Here is an 18,060-nt window from a genome sequence, read left to right as displayed (position 1 = left end):
GCAGTTAGGAATAACATTAACAATATCAAATGTATGAATTTCGAACACACTGTCAGAGCTCGTCTGCCACCTTCACATACCACAGTCTTAGCAGGGTTGCTGCAAGAAGCTTACGGTTTAAAAAATCCATAAAACGGTCTGCATAGTAATATTAAGAATGGGAGTCAGGCAAAAAAAGTTGTATGACAGTTTCCCCTTGTTCTCTTGTTTTGCAAATCTCTTTTCCCTTGATAAGGAGTATTTTGGACGTGCCAATTTAGAATAACCTTTGTAAGGCATTCTGTTGGGAAGTCACACTTTTGTTCAATGTTTGGTTGTGAGCAATCAGTCCAAATCTTGCAGGGATTAATGAGTGGAAACATACAGAGCATGCAGAGCAGTCTGTCATCACAAACAGAACTTTTAACTCTGAGAGCCTGGAGAAAATGGTATCCTTTTTCATAGGATACAACATACTCTATACTATATTCATTTTATATCTCTCTGTTAGAGGATGATGTGCAGCAGGAGCTCACACATCCTGCACACTCCTCTTAAGGGTTTTAATGCACATCTTTAGGACCCTTGTGAGACAGCATATGACATGACAGTGGCATCTCTATTGTTACCACAAGCCCAATAGTGGTCACAAGGGAACATCTCCTTCATGATGGCCTGTGAAACATGAATGTTTTATCCATACTAGTTAAGAGAATAACGAGTACTCCCTGTGCTATGCAGCTAAGTTGGAAGTATTGGAAGGTCCTTCTTACCCTTACTTTCATTTATTTCCTGACTCCACCCCTTCCATGGGTATTATAGACAAAATCACTCATGAAGACACAGCCTGTAAGGGTGATACCTCTAATAAACTCTTAACGATACTTCCTCTGCGCTTTCTGCAAAACCAAAACATTATAAATACAGAAATTCCTCGCATCTAGAGCTACCTGCGCTGGCTTTATTCTGCTCTTCTGAGACTTAAACAGCCTCAGTTTGTGGTTCTGAGATGTCTAATTACAGATACATCTCATTACTTCTTGACTGGCAACACTTTCTTCAGCTGAATCCAAAAATGTTGACCAGAAAAGCCTCACTCCTCTAGCAGACTGAATACTGCTCACTTATTTGAATGCTTTCACTTGGGCCTCCTGAGTGTGTAAGTATAGTATCCAGTCACGAGCTATCAAATTACCTGTATTTTGCAAAAGAGGATGAAAGGTATTTATGATACGTGCTTTATGCACTTACGTGTGTATGACTGCACATTTTTGTTAACTAGAGCCATGAGTTTCTACTTTGTTGCTATCTTTCTGTAATATCTACTGCACTGCTGCCCCTCCGTGCAGAGCTCTTTGATATAAATTGTCTTTTTACTTTTAGCTTTACTGATGTGTGTTCATTTATTTTACGTATAGATTGTGATAGTACATATACACACATATGAAGTAAATATGTACACTTGAAAGGAGTTTAAACAATAAAATCCAAACTACATGAATTAATCTGCATATAGTGAAATCAGGCAACAATTCAAACTGAAAAGAAGCTGACCATAGAAATCTTTGTGAAATGCACTTTTTTTTTTCCTCAGGAAGATGTGAAAAAGAAGATATGCATTTATGGGAATGTTCCTTAGCAAGGGTAAAAATATAAGAAGGGGAAAAAAGAAGGATCAGTGATTCATTAAAAACTATTTTTCTTTTTCATGAAATATGAAAAGAGAAAGTGAAAGAAAACACAGTAAAATCTCATTTACCCTGAAGAAGCATGGACTTGTCAAGGATATTATCATCAGGATTTGAATTTTCTTCCACAGTTAACTGGATTTCTTTTTGGCTGAAAAGGAATTTCAAAGCATCATTAAAATAAAACATCATCTTAAAAAAAAAAAAAGATTAACCTTAATTCTTCCAGAATGATTGTAAGCATTAGAAAACACATTTGGAGGGCAAGGTCAGCAGCTTCCTTGTTTATTTTGGATAATCTAAAGGAGGAAAGAGTAAAATAGGTATACATCATTATGCTTTAATACTTATGGATTATTATTATTATTTCATTTTCTCATTCTTAAAGAATTCTAACTGTAAGATATCTTTAACTAGGAGTAAATACTATGGAAGATTATGAGACAGATACATATTTTTCACACTTCAAGCAGATTGCAAAGATTCAGGAAGTTTTGTTTAGTGTTCATTTTTAATGTTTGACTTAATTCTGAAATAACATCACCCTTTATCAGATCCCAGAAAACTATCACTAGAAATGGTGAGAAGGGCAGAACAGAAAGATGATTTTGTGGATAATCTCCCAAAATACAAAATATGATGGCTTTCCCAATGAAATCTTCCTCCAGATTCTGGAGACAGTCATGGTAAGGACAGCTGAGTAGGACAATATTTCCCCAACAGGACAAATTTCCAACAGCTGGAACTGGTTTATCTCAGTATTGAGGAACTTATGCGAACTGATGAACTGGGGAAAAAAATGTGGTTAGGTGAAGCACCATGTATAATTCCAGTAATTTCAAAGCATTTAGGTTTTGATTGTTTATAAACAGTTCTTTTTCAGCACAGTCTCTAATGGAAGATCATTTTGAACCAGAGCTGAACTCAGAAGTTTTTATTAAAAATATCTAAATGGGATATTTGACCACTTAAAAAGTCTTCACTTACAAGCTTTTTGAATCAGAAGGTTATTTGAAAATGCCTGTCTTGCACACAGCTTCATTTTAAACAAATTGACATTTTCTAGTCAAAAAATATTAGATTGTTTTGTATGCAGAACTTCTTTAAGTCAAGAAATACAAATTACTTCAGATGCTGCAGAATTTGTTTCAACCTTATTTCTTGAAGAGATCATGATGGGATATCTACTTCCAGTGGTCACAAGGAATACTGCAGCAAGACTTACTTATCTTTCATTCATATCAAAGGGTTGTGTTGCTGACCTGAAAGCAGGACTCTTTGATGACATCAATACAGGACTCTTCTTAGCAATTGTATGACCTCCATTGTTGATAGCAACAGTTGCTACTGTTACCTGTAAGAACCTACAGCTCAGTCTGATGGACTAATCACACCGATTAATAGCAAACAGTCTCTCACCTTGAGCTTGGACTCAGCACTTAGTTAGATGTTAGGACAGCATAGCAGAATGAAAGCTTTCTTCAAAAGGACTCTTTTTTGAAGATGCTGGACACTGCCACAGATGTTAGGTCACTTAAGCAAACATCCTAGGGTCTCCAACAGCAATGTCAGGGCACATAACAGTCCCAGCACCTTTAGTCTTTTCTCTCTATAATGTTACTGTTATGGATACTGCATCCACAACACCTCAGAACAACAGTTAGATCAGGAATAAGACATGACTGCAGCAGATGCTGCACAACTGGAGAGAAAAAAGATGTTTTCTATCTTGTAAAATGTTGGAGTGGAATTTTGTTAATCCCACTGAGAAGTAGCTTCCTTTGAGTAACTGCTCTGACGAGAAAATGTGTGAAGTACTACCAGTTCAAGATTATCTGGGCAATGATCTAAAATTAGATGCATATATGTATGTGTATATATATTTAGAAGAGTACAGGGATCTTGTCAAGTCATGCAGAGGGAAAATTAGAAAGGCAAAAGCCCAGCTAGAACTCAATCTGGCCACTGTTGTAAGAGATAATAAAAAATGTTTTTACAAATACATTAATAACAAAAAGAGAGCCAAGGAGAATCTCCCTCCTTTATTGGATACAGGGGGGAACATTGCCACCAAGGATGAGGAAAAGGCTGCAGTACTTAATGCTTTCTTTGCCTCAGTCTTTAATAGTTAGACCAGTTATCCCCAGGGAATTCAGCCCCCTGAGCAGGAAGACAGGGATGGGGAGCAGAATAAACCCCTGTAATCGAGGAGGAAGGAGTTAACAAACTGCTATGCCTCCTGGACATTCACAAGTCTATGGGGCCGGATGGGATCCACCTGAGAGTACCGAGGGACCTGGCGGAGGAGCTTGCCAAGCCACTCTCCATCATTTACCAGCAGTCCTGGTTAACAGGGGAGGTCCCAGATGACTGGAGGCTTGCCAATGTGACGCCCATCTACAAGAAGGGCCAGAAGGAGGATCCAGGGAACTACAGGCCTGTCAGCCTGACCTCGGTACCGGGGAAAATTATGGAGCGGTTCATCTTGAGTGCGCTCAACAGGCATGTGCAGGCCAACCAGGGATCAGGCCGAGCCAGCATGGGTTCATGAAAGGCAGGTCCTGCTTGAGCAACCTGATCTCCTTCTACAACCAGGTGACCTGGCTAGTGGATGAGGGAAAGGCTGTAGATGTTATCTACCTAGACTTTAGTAAAGCCTTTGACTCCTACAGCATTCTTCTAGAGAAGCTGGCGGCTCATGGCTTAGGTGGGTGTACTCTTCAGTGGGTAAAGAACTGGCTGGATGGCCAAGCCCAGAGAGCTGTGGTGAACAGAGTTAAATCCAGTTGGCAGTCAGTCACAACTGGTGTTCCTCAGGGCTCTGTTTTGGGGTCAGTCTTGTTTAATATCTTTATCAATGATCTGGACAAGGGGATTGAGTGCGCCCTCAGTAAGTTTGCAGATGACATCAAATTGGGTGGGAGTGTCGATCTGCTGGAGGATAGGAAGGCGCTGCAGCGGGATCTGGACAGGCTGGATCAATGGGCTGAGGCCAATTGTATAAGGTTCAACAAGGCCAAGTGTCGGGTCCTGCACTTGGGTCACAACAATCCCATGCAATGCTACAGGCGTGGGGCAGAGAGGCTGGAAAGCTGCCCAGAGAAAAAGGACCTGGGGGTGCTGGTTGACAGCCGGCTGAATATGAGCCAGCAGTGTGCCTAGGTGGCCAAGAAGGCCAATGGCATCCTGGCTTGTATCAGAAATAGTGTGGCCAGCAGCACTAGGGAAGTGATCGTCCCCCTGTACTCAGCATTGGTGAGGCTTCACCTCGAATACTGTGTTCAGTTTTGGGCCTCTCATTACAACAAGGACATTGAGGTGCTGGAGCGTGTCCAGAGAAGGGCAAGGAAGCTGGTAAAGGGTCTGGAGCACAAGTCTTATGAAGAGCAGCTGAGGGAACTGGGATTGTTTAGTCTGGAGAAGTGGAGGCTGAGGGGAGACCTTATCGCTCTCTACAACTACCTGAAAGGAGGTTGTAGCCAGGTGGGGGTCTGTCTCTTCTCCCAAGTAACAAGCCATAGGTCAAGAAGAAACAGCCTCAAGTTGAGTCAGGAGAGGTTTAGATTGGATATTAGGAAAAATGTCTTTACTGAAAGGGTTATCAAGCATTGGAACAGTCTGCCTAGAGAGGTGGTGGAGTCACCATCCCTGGAGGAGTTCAAAAAACATGTAGACATGGCACTGTGGGACATGGTTTAGTAGGCATGGAGGTGTTGGGTTGACAGTTGGACTATCTGATCTTAGAGGTCTTTTCCAACCTTAATGATTCTATGATTCGATATAGTTATATGTATTTGTCCGTGTATATATATTATTTATATATATAACCAGGAGTTTTAAAGAAATTTTTGATATTTTAACCATATCATCATTAGTTACCATCCTGCAGAATTAAATTAGACAGAATATACAATTATTAATACAGAATAAACTGCTTATCCTATCCCACCAAATAGTCAGCCACTGGGACTTTATTTATCCCTATTGCAGACTCCTTTCAATCAGCCCCCATATCCCCCCATCACTATCCCACCTGTCACTTCCACCTAACAGACACACAGCTCTGCAGATGCACACAGAGAAACTCAGCATTTTCTGCAATCAACCAAATAGCCTGAAGTGAAAGACAAACACGATGCCTGAAGCAATATTGCTTGATTAACACTGAATAGTTCTTTAAAGTGATCACATGAACTTTAATCTGAAAGATTGCTTTGAATTGTTAAGGGTGGAATCTGTTGCTATGAGAGTTGTCAAACAACTGTGGTGAATTTAATGTGTAATAGATGATAACCTTTGTCGGTTTTAATATTGAATTCCGTGTTACTGATCCTAGTAAATAATCCTTACCTTCCCCTAGTGAATACCTGCTATATCCCAAAGCCCTACACAGTACGCAAAGACATTTTAGTAGAGCGTTTTTCATGTAAAGCACACATACTGTATAGATCTGACCTCATCACTGGTTGCCTCAGGCTATCTCCTGTATACCGTCTGTTTTCTTGATTTTCTCCTGAGGTTGTCATTATCTAAGGTTTGTAAATATTTCAGAAATTTGAGACTTGTATAACAATTGCAAGTGCCATATTGCTGTTACACTGAACTTTTAGTAGCATTCAGACATTCATTTTTCTCTATTTTCTCTATTTTAGTTGTGGATGATAGAAATTCTACAATGCATGATTTAGCTGTAATTGAAATTACAAATCTGCTTACAGTCATTTTAACAGAAAGACTCCAGATAGGCATAGTTTTGATCTCAGTTAACAAATAAACAATATATGTTGTTACTGCATATTATGCTATTTTCTATTTGTCAAAGTGCTATATAGATTTTATGGATATTTTATGCAAGTTTATGCATGAAACTCAGCTGTTTGAAGAAACTGCTGACCTCTCCATTGAAGGGAAAAAAAGCAGAACAAAAAATGAAAACCCTTTTGTCCTTTAAAAAACTGTAGGAATGTAGTATGGCTGATAAAGGACACGTGTACTTGAAACAGATTAAAAGAAGTACAAAATTGGTTCTTTCCCAGAATCTTAGTCTATATGAATTTCTTTGTATTAAAGCAGCCATCATTTACTGAATATATTTGCTTTCATGTAATTATGTACATATACTTAGCGAAGTATCTTGTATAAAGCAGAAAGCTACAGAAGCCCTATAAAATCTGCTTTGAAAATCGTGTGTGGCATGAATTTTGGCAGCGTTATCACCGCATTCATTTTCAGAAGTATACTCCAATTTTTATATCAGATCCTGTATTGTAGCAATAATTTACTCTGATGCTAACATTAGTATCCAATTTTCATATCAGATTCTTCATTCTTGTATAATTTACTCCAATATTACATTACTATCCATACCTGCCTACATTATTCTACTTTTGTAGTTGCCTTCAATATACTTCTTTTTAACATTCGTTATGTTAAGACTGTGATGATACACCACCAAATGGGATAGAGAGAAGAATGTGTATAGTGTAAAAAAGATGTATTGTGATGATAGGGAGGCTTTAGAGGGTTGATGGACTTTTAAGATCCTGCTAAATATTATTATAATTATTTAATTAACTCATTTATATTAGGATCACAAAGTTCATTTGCTTTGCAGTAATACAAGCTTTACAGATAAGAAGGAGAATTTCTTCAAATTTTGCTTAGCATGTTTTTTATATCCAGTCATGTGGATTTATATACTTTATATGAAACATTCAGAAGTGGAGGCAATAATTTGTAAATGACATGAGAAAAAGAAATCACAGTGTATTTTCTTTTCAAAATATTTAGTGTCTACAATTCATCTGTGAACCGAGTAAATCACGGCTTCTTCAAGTGCAAGGATCGAAACCAATTACCATTAGTGACCATCGGGTGCAGCCGATCCTTTCTGTCCTGTTGCCTGAATCTCAATGATCTCCCAAGTGTGCCCATGCAATTTAACAGGAAGATCAATACACCGCGGCAGTTAGCAGCAGCTCTCTTGAAGTGCTTCACAAAACATGCTACATTTCTCTACCGAATAAATGTCAAAACATTCCAACAGCTACAATTCTTGGGAGAAATTGTTCTTGTGAAACATTATTGACATACTTTAACCCACATTTCCCGCTGCTCTCCAGCTTCCTACAGGCCAGTCAATTCTGATTTGGCAAGAGCCACATCGACACGTGTCCCCTGCTGACTTTGTCTGTAGGCATGAAAGATATCACAATGCGGTGCAGAAGTCCTGGGTGTCAGGGGTCAGTGGTCTAGCTCTGACCCAAGGTCAAGGTGACAACAACCTGTCTCCTGGGACTTGTCTTCATCTCTAATATGGCCTTGGAAGCAATCAATATCATTACAGAGCCTGCTTTTCTAACAGACAGTGCTACCTGATCTAAGTATTTCAAGACTATGACTTGCAAGCCTTGCTGCTAGAAAATGTCTTCATTTTCCTATTATACTGGAGAACATCTGTATTAGATCTGGCACTGGCTTTTTTTCATCTGTTTAATGTGGTAAATTAAATTGATTCTTATCACTTTTTAATGGCTTTCTGCAACCAGGGTGAGTTAACCTGGACTTTCCTGGTCTTTTCTTGTATATGGTGGAGGTGTTATACATAGCTCAGTAGTTTCTCCCAGCATCCAATCTCTATATCAGATTTCTTCTTTTTTGCTGTTCTTGCTCCCTCCTATTTTTTCCTTATTTTCTACTAGTAACCATTTTCTTCTTTATTTCTTTCTAGCTTTCAGGAGACGAAATCTCACTGCTGCATCTATATGCTGGATTTATATATATATATATATATTAAAAAAAAATAATACACACACATATATATATAAAACCCATCCTCAAATATATCTATAAAAATATAAATAAAATGCAACATCCTTCCCAATTTTGACAGGCCATAGAGGGTTAGTGCATTGTAAGAAGTAATTACGCACATGAACAAGCTGATAACCACTGAGATAGGCGCTTTTATCACCTGTTTGCAAGAGCTATATGGTAATTTCCAATACAACAAGATGTTGCTTTCTTCAGAAATATCAACCATGATGCCTCAGTACAAAATTCTGTATAGTTAAGGGTTTTCCATGTTTTTTTGGTTTTGTTTTGGTTTTTTTCCCCAAGAAAAAACCAAACAAACTAAAGCAATCTATGGCAGATCTAAGTATTTTTTAGGAAGTACATGTGTTTCAAACGGCAAACAAATGGCTGACAGAATTGAGAATCACACACAACCAAAACATTGAGGGAAGGAGAAGTATCCACCCATATTGTGTCTTCAAAATGACTCAGCTACCTCATCACAGCAGCTCAAAATTGGGCTTCAGATTTCCCCATAATAGACAGCTGACAGTGAAGACTGAAGACAAAGATTTAAGTCAAGAAGATCAAGGTGTCCATATACCCTGCCAGTATGAAGCCCTCTTCTGTCTGACCGAGATTGGTGGATAAAACCAAAACAAAACAAAGTAAAACAGAATCCAAAGCCATAAATGCTGCTTTAGATGTGAATTACAGGCAGCCTAATATGTCTGTAACATACCTAGCACACTTTTGAGGTCTTTCAAAACAACAGCATTTTCAAAGGAGAGAGAGATATATATCTTTTTCCACTCTAAAGGTTACATGTTCCTCCACCCTTGTTAGCACACAGTAAGAAAGTGTAGCATAAGGCTGTTTCTCTGGCTTAATCTCAAAGCATAAGCTTGACTCTTGGTTTTATGTATAGTAAATGAACCCTGTAGAAGCAATTCAGTGGATAATTCCCCGTTAGAAAATACAGATTCTACATCAGCTGTTCCCAGCTGCAGAGAGGAGGACAGGCAGAGGCTGGAGGGATGGGCTTCCCCTTCTTCCCTCTCCCGCTTCCTTCTGTTCATCCTTTTGTACCCAATTCTCTCCTTGAGTGTATGAGGCCAATGAGGCAGTTTCATTCAAGTTGCAGCTGAGTGACCATGTTCCCTATTTGCATCCTTGTAAAGGAGAAGGGAGTCAGGCTCTTTGCCTACCAGCAGCAATTCACAAGGGTGTTACAGTTTCCAGGTCCTGTTGTTGCTGCTTGGGGAATTTCAAGAGATGCAAAAGGGCTGGCAGGGTCTTAGGTGACTGAGTGTGAAAGCTGGCACAAGACACTCCCGAAGCTGAATATGCCTGTAGAGGAAAATGGGAAAATCTCTCGCTCCTGTGCAAGAGGCACTGCAAAATTAACTCAGATTTGCACTCGTGCAGTGCTCATGCATTAGCCTAGAAGCACTAGCTAGATGTTAGGGGCCCCAGTTAATAACCACCTCAGCTGCCAGTGTCTCCTCTTTCTCACATCTCCTGCCTGCACAAGCCTTCAGAGCCTTTTATACACAGATTGGTGGCCAGCACATTCTGTGCAACCCGTTCTCAGCATCGTACAACAGCAAAGAGACCCCCTCCTTGTTTACCTGTCAGACAGTGCTCTTCTACACATGAGGCAGTACAGCAAGCTGAAGAGAAAGGAGCCTATCATCAGAGATGCAACAGAAATCACAAAACTAGTGTGTCATATTTTAACAGGGGTCTTGCATGGAAGAGTCTGCATACACACTCTGTTCCTTAGATCGGAGCAGTTGTGGGCTGCCTTTACCTACCTCAGCCTTTTGCAATGCCTCTTCTGAGGCATCCAGCAGTAGGAGAAGTGCAGGATCAAATTTTTGCTTTCTGTACTTTGCTGCATCTTGCTGCCCCTTGCTGCACTTTGCTTCAGCCACAGCCTTTTGGAGCTCTCGCTTCAGTCCATCAAGCCAGACAGCATAATTGCAACTGCGCTTATTTTGCACAAAGTTTTACCTGCTACTGAAGCATGATAAGGCTTAACCCTACTTCAGGCTAGCTTTGCAAAGATGCAGCTTCCTATCGAAAGTCCAATAGTGTGAAAATCTGAGTCCTCCATTTCCCCCTTTATACCTTGTATATTCAAAAGCTGTCTAGAATAATTTCATTGCCTTTTCTTTCTTGCACAAACGCTATAAAAGAAACTTCCAGTGCACAATTGATAAGGTATGTCACAGACTTCTTTTCCTCTTCTCTGAAGCAAAGACAGCTGTTCTCCTTATCCTTCATATCTATTTTTCTATGCATTGACTAGGGAAACTATCCAGATCTGTCAGGACGTAGTATGCCAACCCAGGAAAAAAAAAAAAAAGGCAATTTTATGAAGGAGAATGAAAAGTTTTCTTTGTTTCTTCTGAAGTTCAGATGAATGAACTGTTGTCCTTCCCCTGAAACAAACTTCAGGATATTCCTGTCTGGAAAGACCAAAATGTGCTTTAATTGGGAACTTAAATAAGCTGGTGGATATAAGTGCAATTGTAGGACATATATAAGAAAATTTCGATATGCAGTAAAATCATATAGAAGCAGCAGATGTATGTTGGTAGAGAAATCTGGATTGTCAAATAGATTGGTCTGTAATGTCAATTCTATGTTATGAGAAGAACTTTTTAGAGAGATGGAGGAAGCTATCAGTGGAAAGTCTGAAAAAGGAAACCATTTAATACAGATCTCTGCTTTTTCCAAGTGACATCTGTGGCTGACTTAGGAGCAGGGTATTTTACACTGCATCCTGAAATATAATGTAGTGAGGGGGCCTTTGCATTCTCCCCACAAATTGCTTGCCACATAACAAAAAAAGCGGGATACATACAGATATGTATGTTCAGCATTTCTTTCAATATGTATCTTTAAATCTCAGAGGCTAAATAAAATGTAACAAATATTCTGAGTACAAACATCCTCTCCTTCTCCTCTGCCTTGGAGAACTGCAGGAAACAGTGAATTCATCTGTGGTAAGGAACAGACATCTCTCACAGCATTAGTTGGAAGAAAGATATTGTCTGTTTTAGCATTCTCATCATATATTTCACTCTCAAGTCTGGTTGGGAACGTGTCTCCTTATTAGGACCATCATCATTTGTATTTTAAGACTAAAGTAGTTTAGTTTTAGAATTTAAGAAGTTACTGAGACATCCAGAGCTAAGCTCCATTAAACTCTTTGACCTAAACCCTATGAACAGCCATTAGTTCAGCAGGAAGAACATTATTGTGCCAGCACACAGTGTGAGAACAAATCCTCTTCCCCTTCTGCCTGCCTGCCTCCCTCTCCCTAAAGTATTATGTTTTATATGAAAAAGCAGAGAACTATGTGAGGCCCTAATGGATTATCAAATGAAATATGATCACCAATGGTTATGTATTATAGTTAATGTTTCATTAGTTGCAGTAAGATCAGACAAAAAGTTTGGCTTTACTCTGTGGCTTTCTGACTTTGGCTCAGTTCTGCAGAAATTCATTGTTAAATTATTTACCTCCCTACTTTTCAATGTCAAGTTGTTTTTGTCTTTCTGCCTTCTCTTGTCTTTTGTAACACCCCATCTCCCTTACAGAAACTGGAATTTTTATGGGAGCCAGTGGATGGAAGATGCAATGAATGAAATGGTTCATGAGGAGGAGATTGCTGTCTTTCTCATAGTGAGTGACATAGAATAGAATGACCCCGATGTCATGAATCTTTCTCAGGATAGGCAATGGTGTTTACCTTTGATTTTCCTGCATTAGCTATCAGTCAAGGGTTCTACCACCAACTCCTGTTTGTGGGGACCAAGTGTGAAAGCTGATTTTAGGTGGTCTTTTTCTTTTCATAAATCCTTACTATTTTTTGGAAAAGAGGATCTTGGTTTATTCCATAGCTGAAGTGAACACCACAGTATTTTGTGTCGACTGATTACCCAAACATCTAGCTTTCATGTCTACCTTTTGCAATTCACAGTATTTCTTCTCTCAGCACTAGCCAGTTCCATCCTTTTGAAACTGTTGGGGCAAAAATTCAGACTTCACCTTTCAAACAGGACCTACATCCATTCCAAACCGTAGGTATGACACTTCTTAGGCTGCTGTTTCCCTGCGGGAAAGATCAACAGGTGCAACCTGATGATCCCTGAAGTAAACGTTTTCGCATTCACCCTCTACATCCTGAAAACAGGACAAATCTCCTGCTGTGCTAGTGACACCAGGAGATGTCTGCACTCTTGCAATCTACTACTCAGAGTATTTCTCAGGAAACCATCAAACTTCTGTATTACTCCTTTATCCTGTATTACAATGGCATTGTACAATTATTACAACTGTACCACTGTGGATCTATCACTGGTGCAAAACTGACATGAAAAGTTACAGGACTTTTCTTCTGTGGCTCTTAAGTGAGGTTTGGGCCTGATTTTAATATAATCTTCTCTAACACCATTACCAGCAGGTGCTTCCTATTCTGTGAAGCAGAGAAGACACAGCGAAGCTCAAGAAAAGCAATCTGCTCCCTGCCCTGGAACCCCCTGGCTTTAATCAGGTCCAGAGTATTGGGAACTTTGTTCATTTGTGCTTGGCAGTTTCTTATAAACTTATTTTTGAAGTCAGCAGTTGTGCTTCTCTATAAAATGCAGAATTTCAGAATTTGAGACTTATCACCTGCAAGCTCAATAATAGCCTGCCCTTTGAAATATCACCTTGTTCTGGATACTAAAATTTAATACTTTACTTCAATCAGAAGGGACATTGGCCTATGATATTGTCAAGACCCATGATATAACAGATGCAGAAAGGCTGACAACAGAACAGCTGTTGCTTGTAAAATCAAGCAAAGCACTTTTCCCTTTAAAAAGAACTGAGCAGGTTTTTTCTTCTTCTAACAGTTTTCAAAGTATGCTCAAATATTGTTTGAGTAATTGCATAACCTTGTAAATACATAGCTTTCTTCACTGTGGAAGACTGTCTTAGAAATGTTTACCACGTCATTATTGCTAAAAAATCTTAATTGCAAGTATCTGATTATTTTTCAGAGCATCCAACTAGTCAACACTGAGCAGTAGGTCAAATAACAGGTAGGTAGAATGATGTTTAACAAATCATTATTTGAAGCAATTGTCCAGTGTGATGCTTTTTTCAGTATTTCCTTTCTACAGTAACTGTCTTGGTTACCAAAGACTGAGTACATTTCAGCATTATTTTTATGAGCACTTTTCTTAATCCATTCAGTTAACAATGTTCCACTCCAGTGCTGGTGACAATACAGTTGCTTCAGCAAACGATGAGGTCAGAGACATTTGCTACCAACCTCAGCAAAATAATCAGTTAATCAATTGAAAGGAGAAAAAAACAGTTCTATACTCATCACCATAGTATTTAACTGTCATGTAAAAAACAAGAGTCACATCAATTAGCTTTGTCTATTCTCTCTCTCCCCTCATCCTAAAGACTGAATTTCCCTGGTCTCCTTCAGGTGTACTATTCCCTGTGGGTTAAATCCTTGGTGTTCAGTCTGAGGGAGTCATTCCACATTGTCCTGAGTATGAGGCAAACTTTATTTCACAATTATATTTACGAAATAGAAATATCCAAGCATAATCCACCACCTGTGCATAATTTCAGGTTCTTAACCCCATACCCACAGGGAAATTATGCCAGTCCCTTGGTCAAGCTGGTAACTGCATTGAGAAAGCAGGAAGGAGACCTCATATTTTGAGATCCTAGGTTTCTAAGTAGGATCCCCTGTGCAGCTCCAAATCTGCAGCTTATGGCTGTGTGCTGCAATTCTTAATGAAGAAACGCGGCCCAACAAATGTCACTGTGAATGGGCAGCAGGAAAACCTGCCTGGCCTGGGGCAGGTTGTCCTTTCCCAGTAAATTCTTTTCTGACACTGACAAAGCAGTTGATGAGCTAACCTGTAGACTAGCCAAGTGCTTCTGCTCAGCTCACGCACAGCTTCTAGCTTTCAGTGAGCTCCCATTTATACTGGATTATACAGCCAGATAAGAGGAGTAAAAAGCAGGTCAAGCAACTTGCCTGCGGTCACACAGCAAGTGAGAGGCTTAACTTCTATCTGATGACGATTAAACAGGCATTAAAAATACAGAAAATTCAGAGGGCTGAAAAATAACTTAAATGCTTGAAAGTACAAAAATGGACTGTTAAGAAACCCAAACAATCTTTGCTTTCCCCCTGCAGCACTAACCATTTCCAGTTTCAGTTCTTTGTTCTTTCATACCTAAGTCACAGGTGGCATTATTTTTGGATCAAGATTTTTTTCTTAGGCCTTTCAGAAGTCTTCAGTCTCTGGCTATTGATACTTGAAATCTGAAGGAACCAGTATACATGTACAACCCGCAGGTGGAGTACCGAAAATGTGCATGGGATATTGGATTTCTGATTGCTTTAATACCTACTGTCTTCATTACTATATGTGATGCTTCATCAACACGCTCACCTTTGCTGTTTTCTAGTGAGTGCTATAATTTAATGATCTGGTTTTAGGGGTTAGGAAGTTTGTGTACGTAAGTACACTAACTCCCTGTTTAATGACACTTGTATAAATGGTAGCACCTGGAGTCTTCGGCTCAGTTTCAGCAAGGTACTTAAGCACATGCCTAGCTTAAAGCAAGCGAGCAGTCCCATTGAAGTTAATTAGACTTCCCTTGTACTTAAAGTTAGGCATGTGCTTAAGTACCTTGCTGCATTAAGACCTTAATGAAGATTGGGGTATAACTGCCTTTGTTGCAGTGTGTGTAATGTGAGTCATTTAGTGTATTCAGTGTGGAGCTGAGAATACAGTAAAGCAAAGCAGAGTGAGTACAAACACAGTAAGGTTAGGATATAGCTTTCTAGGTGTTGTGGTCACTGTTCACACTCAGCTGCTTATTTTAGCTAATAGCGTCTCCCAAGGGCTTGTTTTCTATTTCTTTTTCTTCTTTTTTTTTTCTGCAGCCAGCAGGACTCACAAGTAAAGTGTCTTTGTTGTGTTTTAGGGTTTTAGGTACCAGTATTGATAGGGAGATATTGATTTCAAGAAGTTCTCTCCTGGCTGGTTTAGGGATGTGCACGTGAGTGTTAACATCTTTTCCCTGAGGGACTGGATCTGAGGCCTTCTGAAGTCAATGGGAAGGCTCTCATCAGCTTTAACGGGCTTTGGATCAGGTCCTTAGGAGGTGAGAGAATTTCTTTGAGATCTCTACTTTGTATCTCAGCCAGAAGTCAGCAGCACACCGCCCCTCAGCACTAGAGAGAGGAGCTGGATAAGGAAGGGGTGGGGAGGAGGGTGAAGGTACACCTCAGACTGAGCAGCTGCTTGAGTTGCCAGCACTCATTTCTGCAGCACCTGTTAATCTGTGCAGATTTCTCATTGAAGAACCGATTCAGTCCCAAACTGACTCGTGAGGTCTGTGTGGATCACAGCACAAGGTGATATGGCTTCAGGCCAAACCTGGAAACTTTGTTCTTTGTCATTTACTGTAAACATACAGAGATACTGGCTCTGTTTTTTGTTAAAAAAAGAAAAAAAGGCAAGGAATTTTACAGGCTACAATGACAGAAGTAGTGAAAGCAAAGACAGATGCAGTAGCGGGCAGTTTATTTTTCTGATTCATATTCCTTTTTCCGAGATGAGAAGCACCATCAACAGCAATTTCCAATAGCTTTATAAATAATAATCCTGGTGCAAATCCTACAATGGCTACTGGTTAGAGAAAACAATACCATGCTTTCTATACTCAGACTCTTTAACTAGTGCTTATTATCAGATGTGTAAGGTGGAAGAGTTTCTTTTCAAATGAACATAGCAAACATACCCTGACATCACTACAAAAACAAGGTGTAAGAAAACTAACACCCATACAGCCAATTCTCATTGGGTGCATATGAGTGCAGCTTTTGGACACATTGCTTGAAGACTGTTAAAACAGCCTGGAAGGAAAGCAATACCAATATTTGCTTGAACTCTTTTTAAAAATTCTCTTAATTTTGAGGAGGATGAGGCTTAAGGATGGCAGGAGAGAATATTATGTACAGGTCATGAATGCTGTGATTTGAACAAAAGAAGAGGGGCAGTTTGAAAGCATTAAACATATATAGAGCAGCATACATTAGACCCCATCAGACAGAACCTTTAAGATCCTGAATTTATCAAATGACAACATTCATTTTGTACTATGTAGAAGACAACAAGAAAGTCAGCAACTTCATGTGCTGACATAGCAGTAAAACATGATTTTAATTAGCTCACACAGAGGACACATTGAGGAAAAAGTGACATTTCATTGAGGAATATACTATTAAACACAACCCTCCTTGACCTGCCATTTATCAGGGTGCAACCCAAAAGTCACATGACTCATCCTGTCTTTCTCATTGTCCTTTGAACCCTGGAAATCCATGGTTCATTTGCAGAGACATGGGATCCTCCTGGTTTCTTGACACACAGTAGTATCTGCTGCTTTTCTGTACAGTGGCAATGCATCTCTGATGGAGAGCAGGAGGCACAAATCTTTATAGCAGTGGCCGATTTGAACACTGAAATAGCTGCATGACGGACAGTTTAATTATTGAAGTTACCAACTGAGAGGACTTGGGGAAAAAATTGAATGAAAAAAGAATCTTACTTCAGAGTAGCGCCAGATTGTCCTCAAATTAGTAAAATGAACCACAAACAGAAGCGAAAAATAAAAATAAACATAGAGGAACTAATTTAGGACTAGTGTCATGCCAAAAACATGTTAGACTTTGGCTACTGCAAGTTTAAAATATCTCAACTGCTTTTATTAAATACACTAATGAAAAAGGTGTGTCATTAATATCTCTATTCAGACCTCAGAGATAAGGGAAAGTGCAAATACACAGTTTTACCTTATTTTCTATGTAGGTATTTAACACATGCTAGCACTGTAGAAAAAAAACAGGAGTCAAATATATCCATGATGTTCTGTTCTCTGTATTTCATTGATCTCATTAATGCCCTGGAAGGAGATTTCTGTGGTTAAAGCTCAGGACTGGAATTCAGGGGCTTGTTGTCCAGTCCTTAATTCTGCCAAATTCTCCTTCTGAATCTGAGCAAGTTGGTGAGCCTTTAGTTCTCTATCTATAAAGTGGGGATAATAACACTTTCTACCTCAAAGAGGGGCTGCGAGGGTAAGTCTGCTAATACCTCTAAGATGCTTAGATATGAGGGTGACGAGTGCCATAGAAAATCCTATAAATAAATAAAATAAACTGTGAGAGCCTGAGGCACTGGAAGCTGCTGCCAAGGCTGTGCATTTCCACACTCCTCTGACTGCGGGAGATGTGGCTCGGAGCCAAAATGCAGTCTGGGAGCAGCTCCTGCACTACTGGAGTGTGTGTGGTGTTTGTTTATTTGGTTTGCACAAAGGGTACCCACCACATAACCAAGGTAACCACAGTCTGTTTAAAACAGGCCGGTGCTGGAGCATTATTCCAAGAGGGGAAAGGGGATGTGGTGAATCTGCTACGCCAGTTTTGGTTGCTGTTGGCTTTTTTTTTTTTTCTTCTTGGTGACAAATATGTTTCCCGAAACCCTTCAGGACTCTTTTACTG

General features: G+C 39.6%; 1 long non-coding RNA gene across 1 annotated transcript in view; it reads right to left on the bottom strand.

The window, feature by feature from the left end:
• The window catches only part of LOC140648030 (uncharacterized), a 66,029-nt gene that overhangs the window by 16,095 nt on the left and 31,874 nt on the right, over positions 1-18,060 (bottom strand). Inside the window, exon 2 of the long non-coding RNA XR_012041057.1 lies at positions 1,739-1,818. This is a non-coding gene — a long non-coding RNA (uncharacterized lncRNA). The remainder of the gene's footprint in view (positions 1-1,738; positions 1,819-18,060) is intronic.

The sequence above is a fragment of the Ciconia boyciana genome, chromosome 1, assembly GCF_034638445.1.
Source record: "Ciconia boyciana chromosome 1, ASM3463844v1, whole genome shotgun sequence".
Classification (NCBI taxonomy): Eukaryota; Metazoa; Chordata; class Aves; order Ciconiiformes; family Ciconiidae; genus Ciconia; species Ciconia boyciana.
Note: the sequence above shows the minus strand (reverse complement) of the source record. Positions and strands in the feature narration are given on the sequence as shown.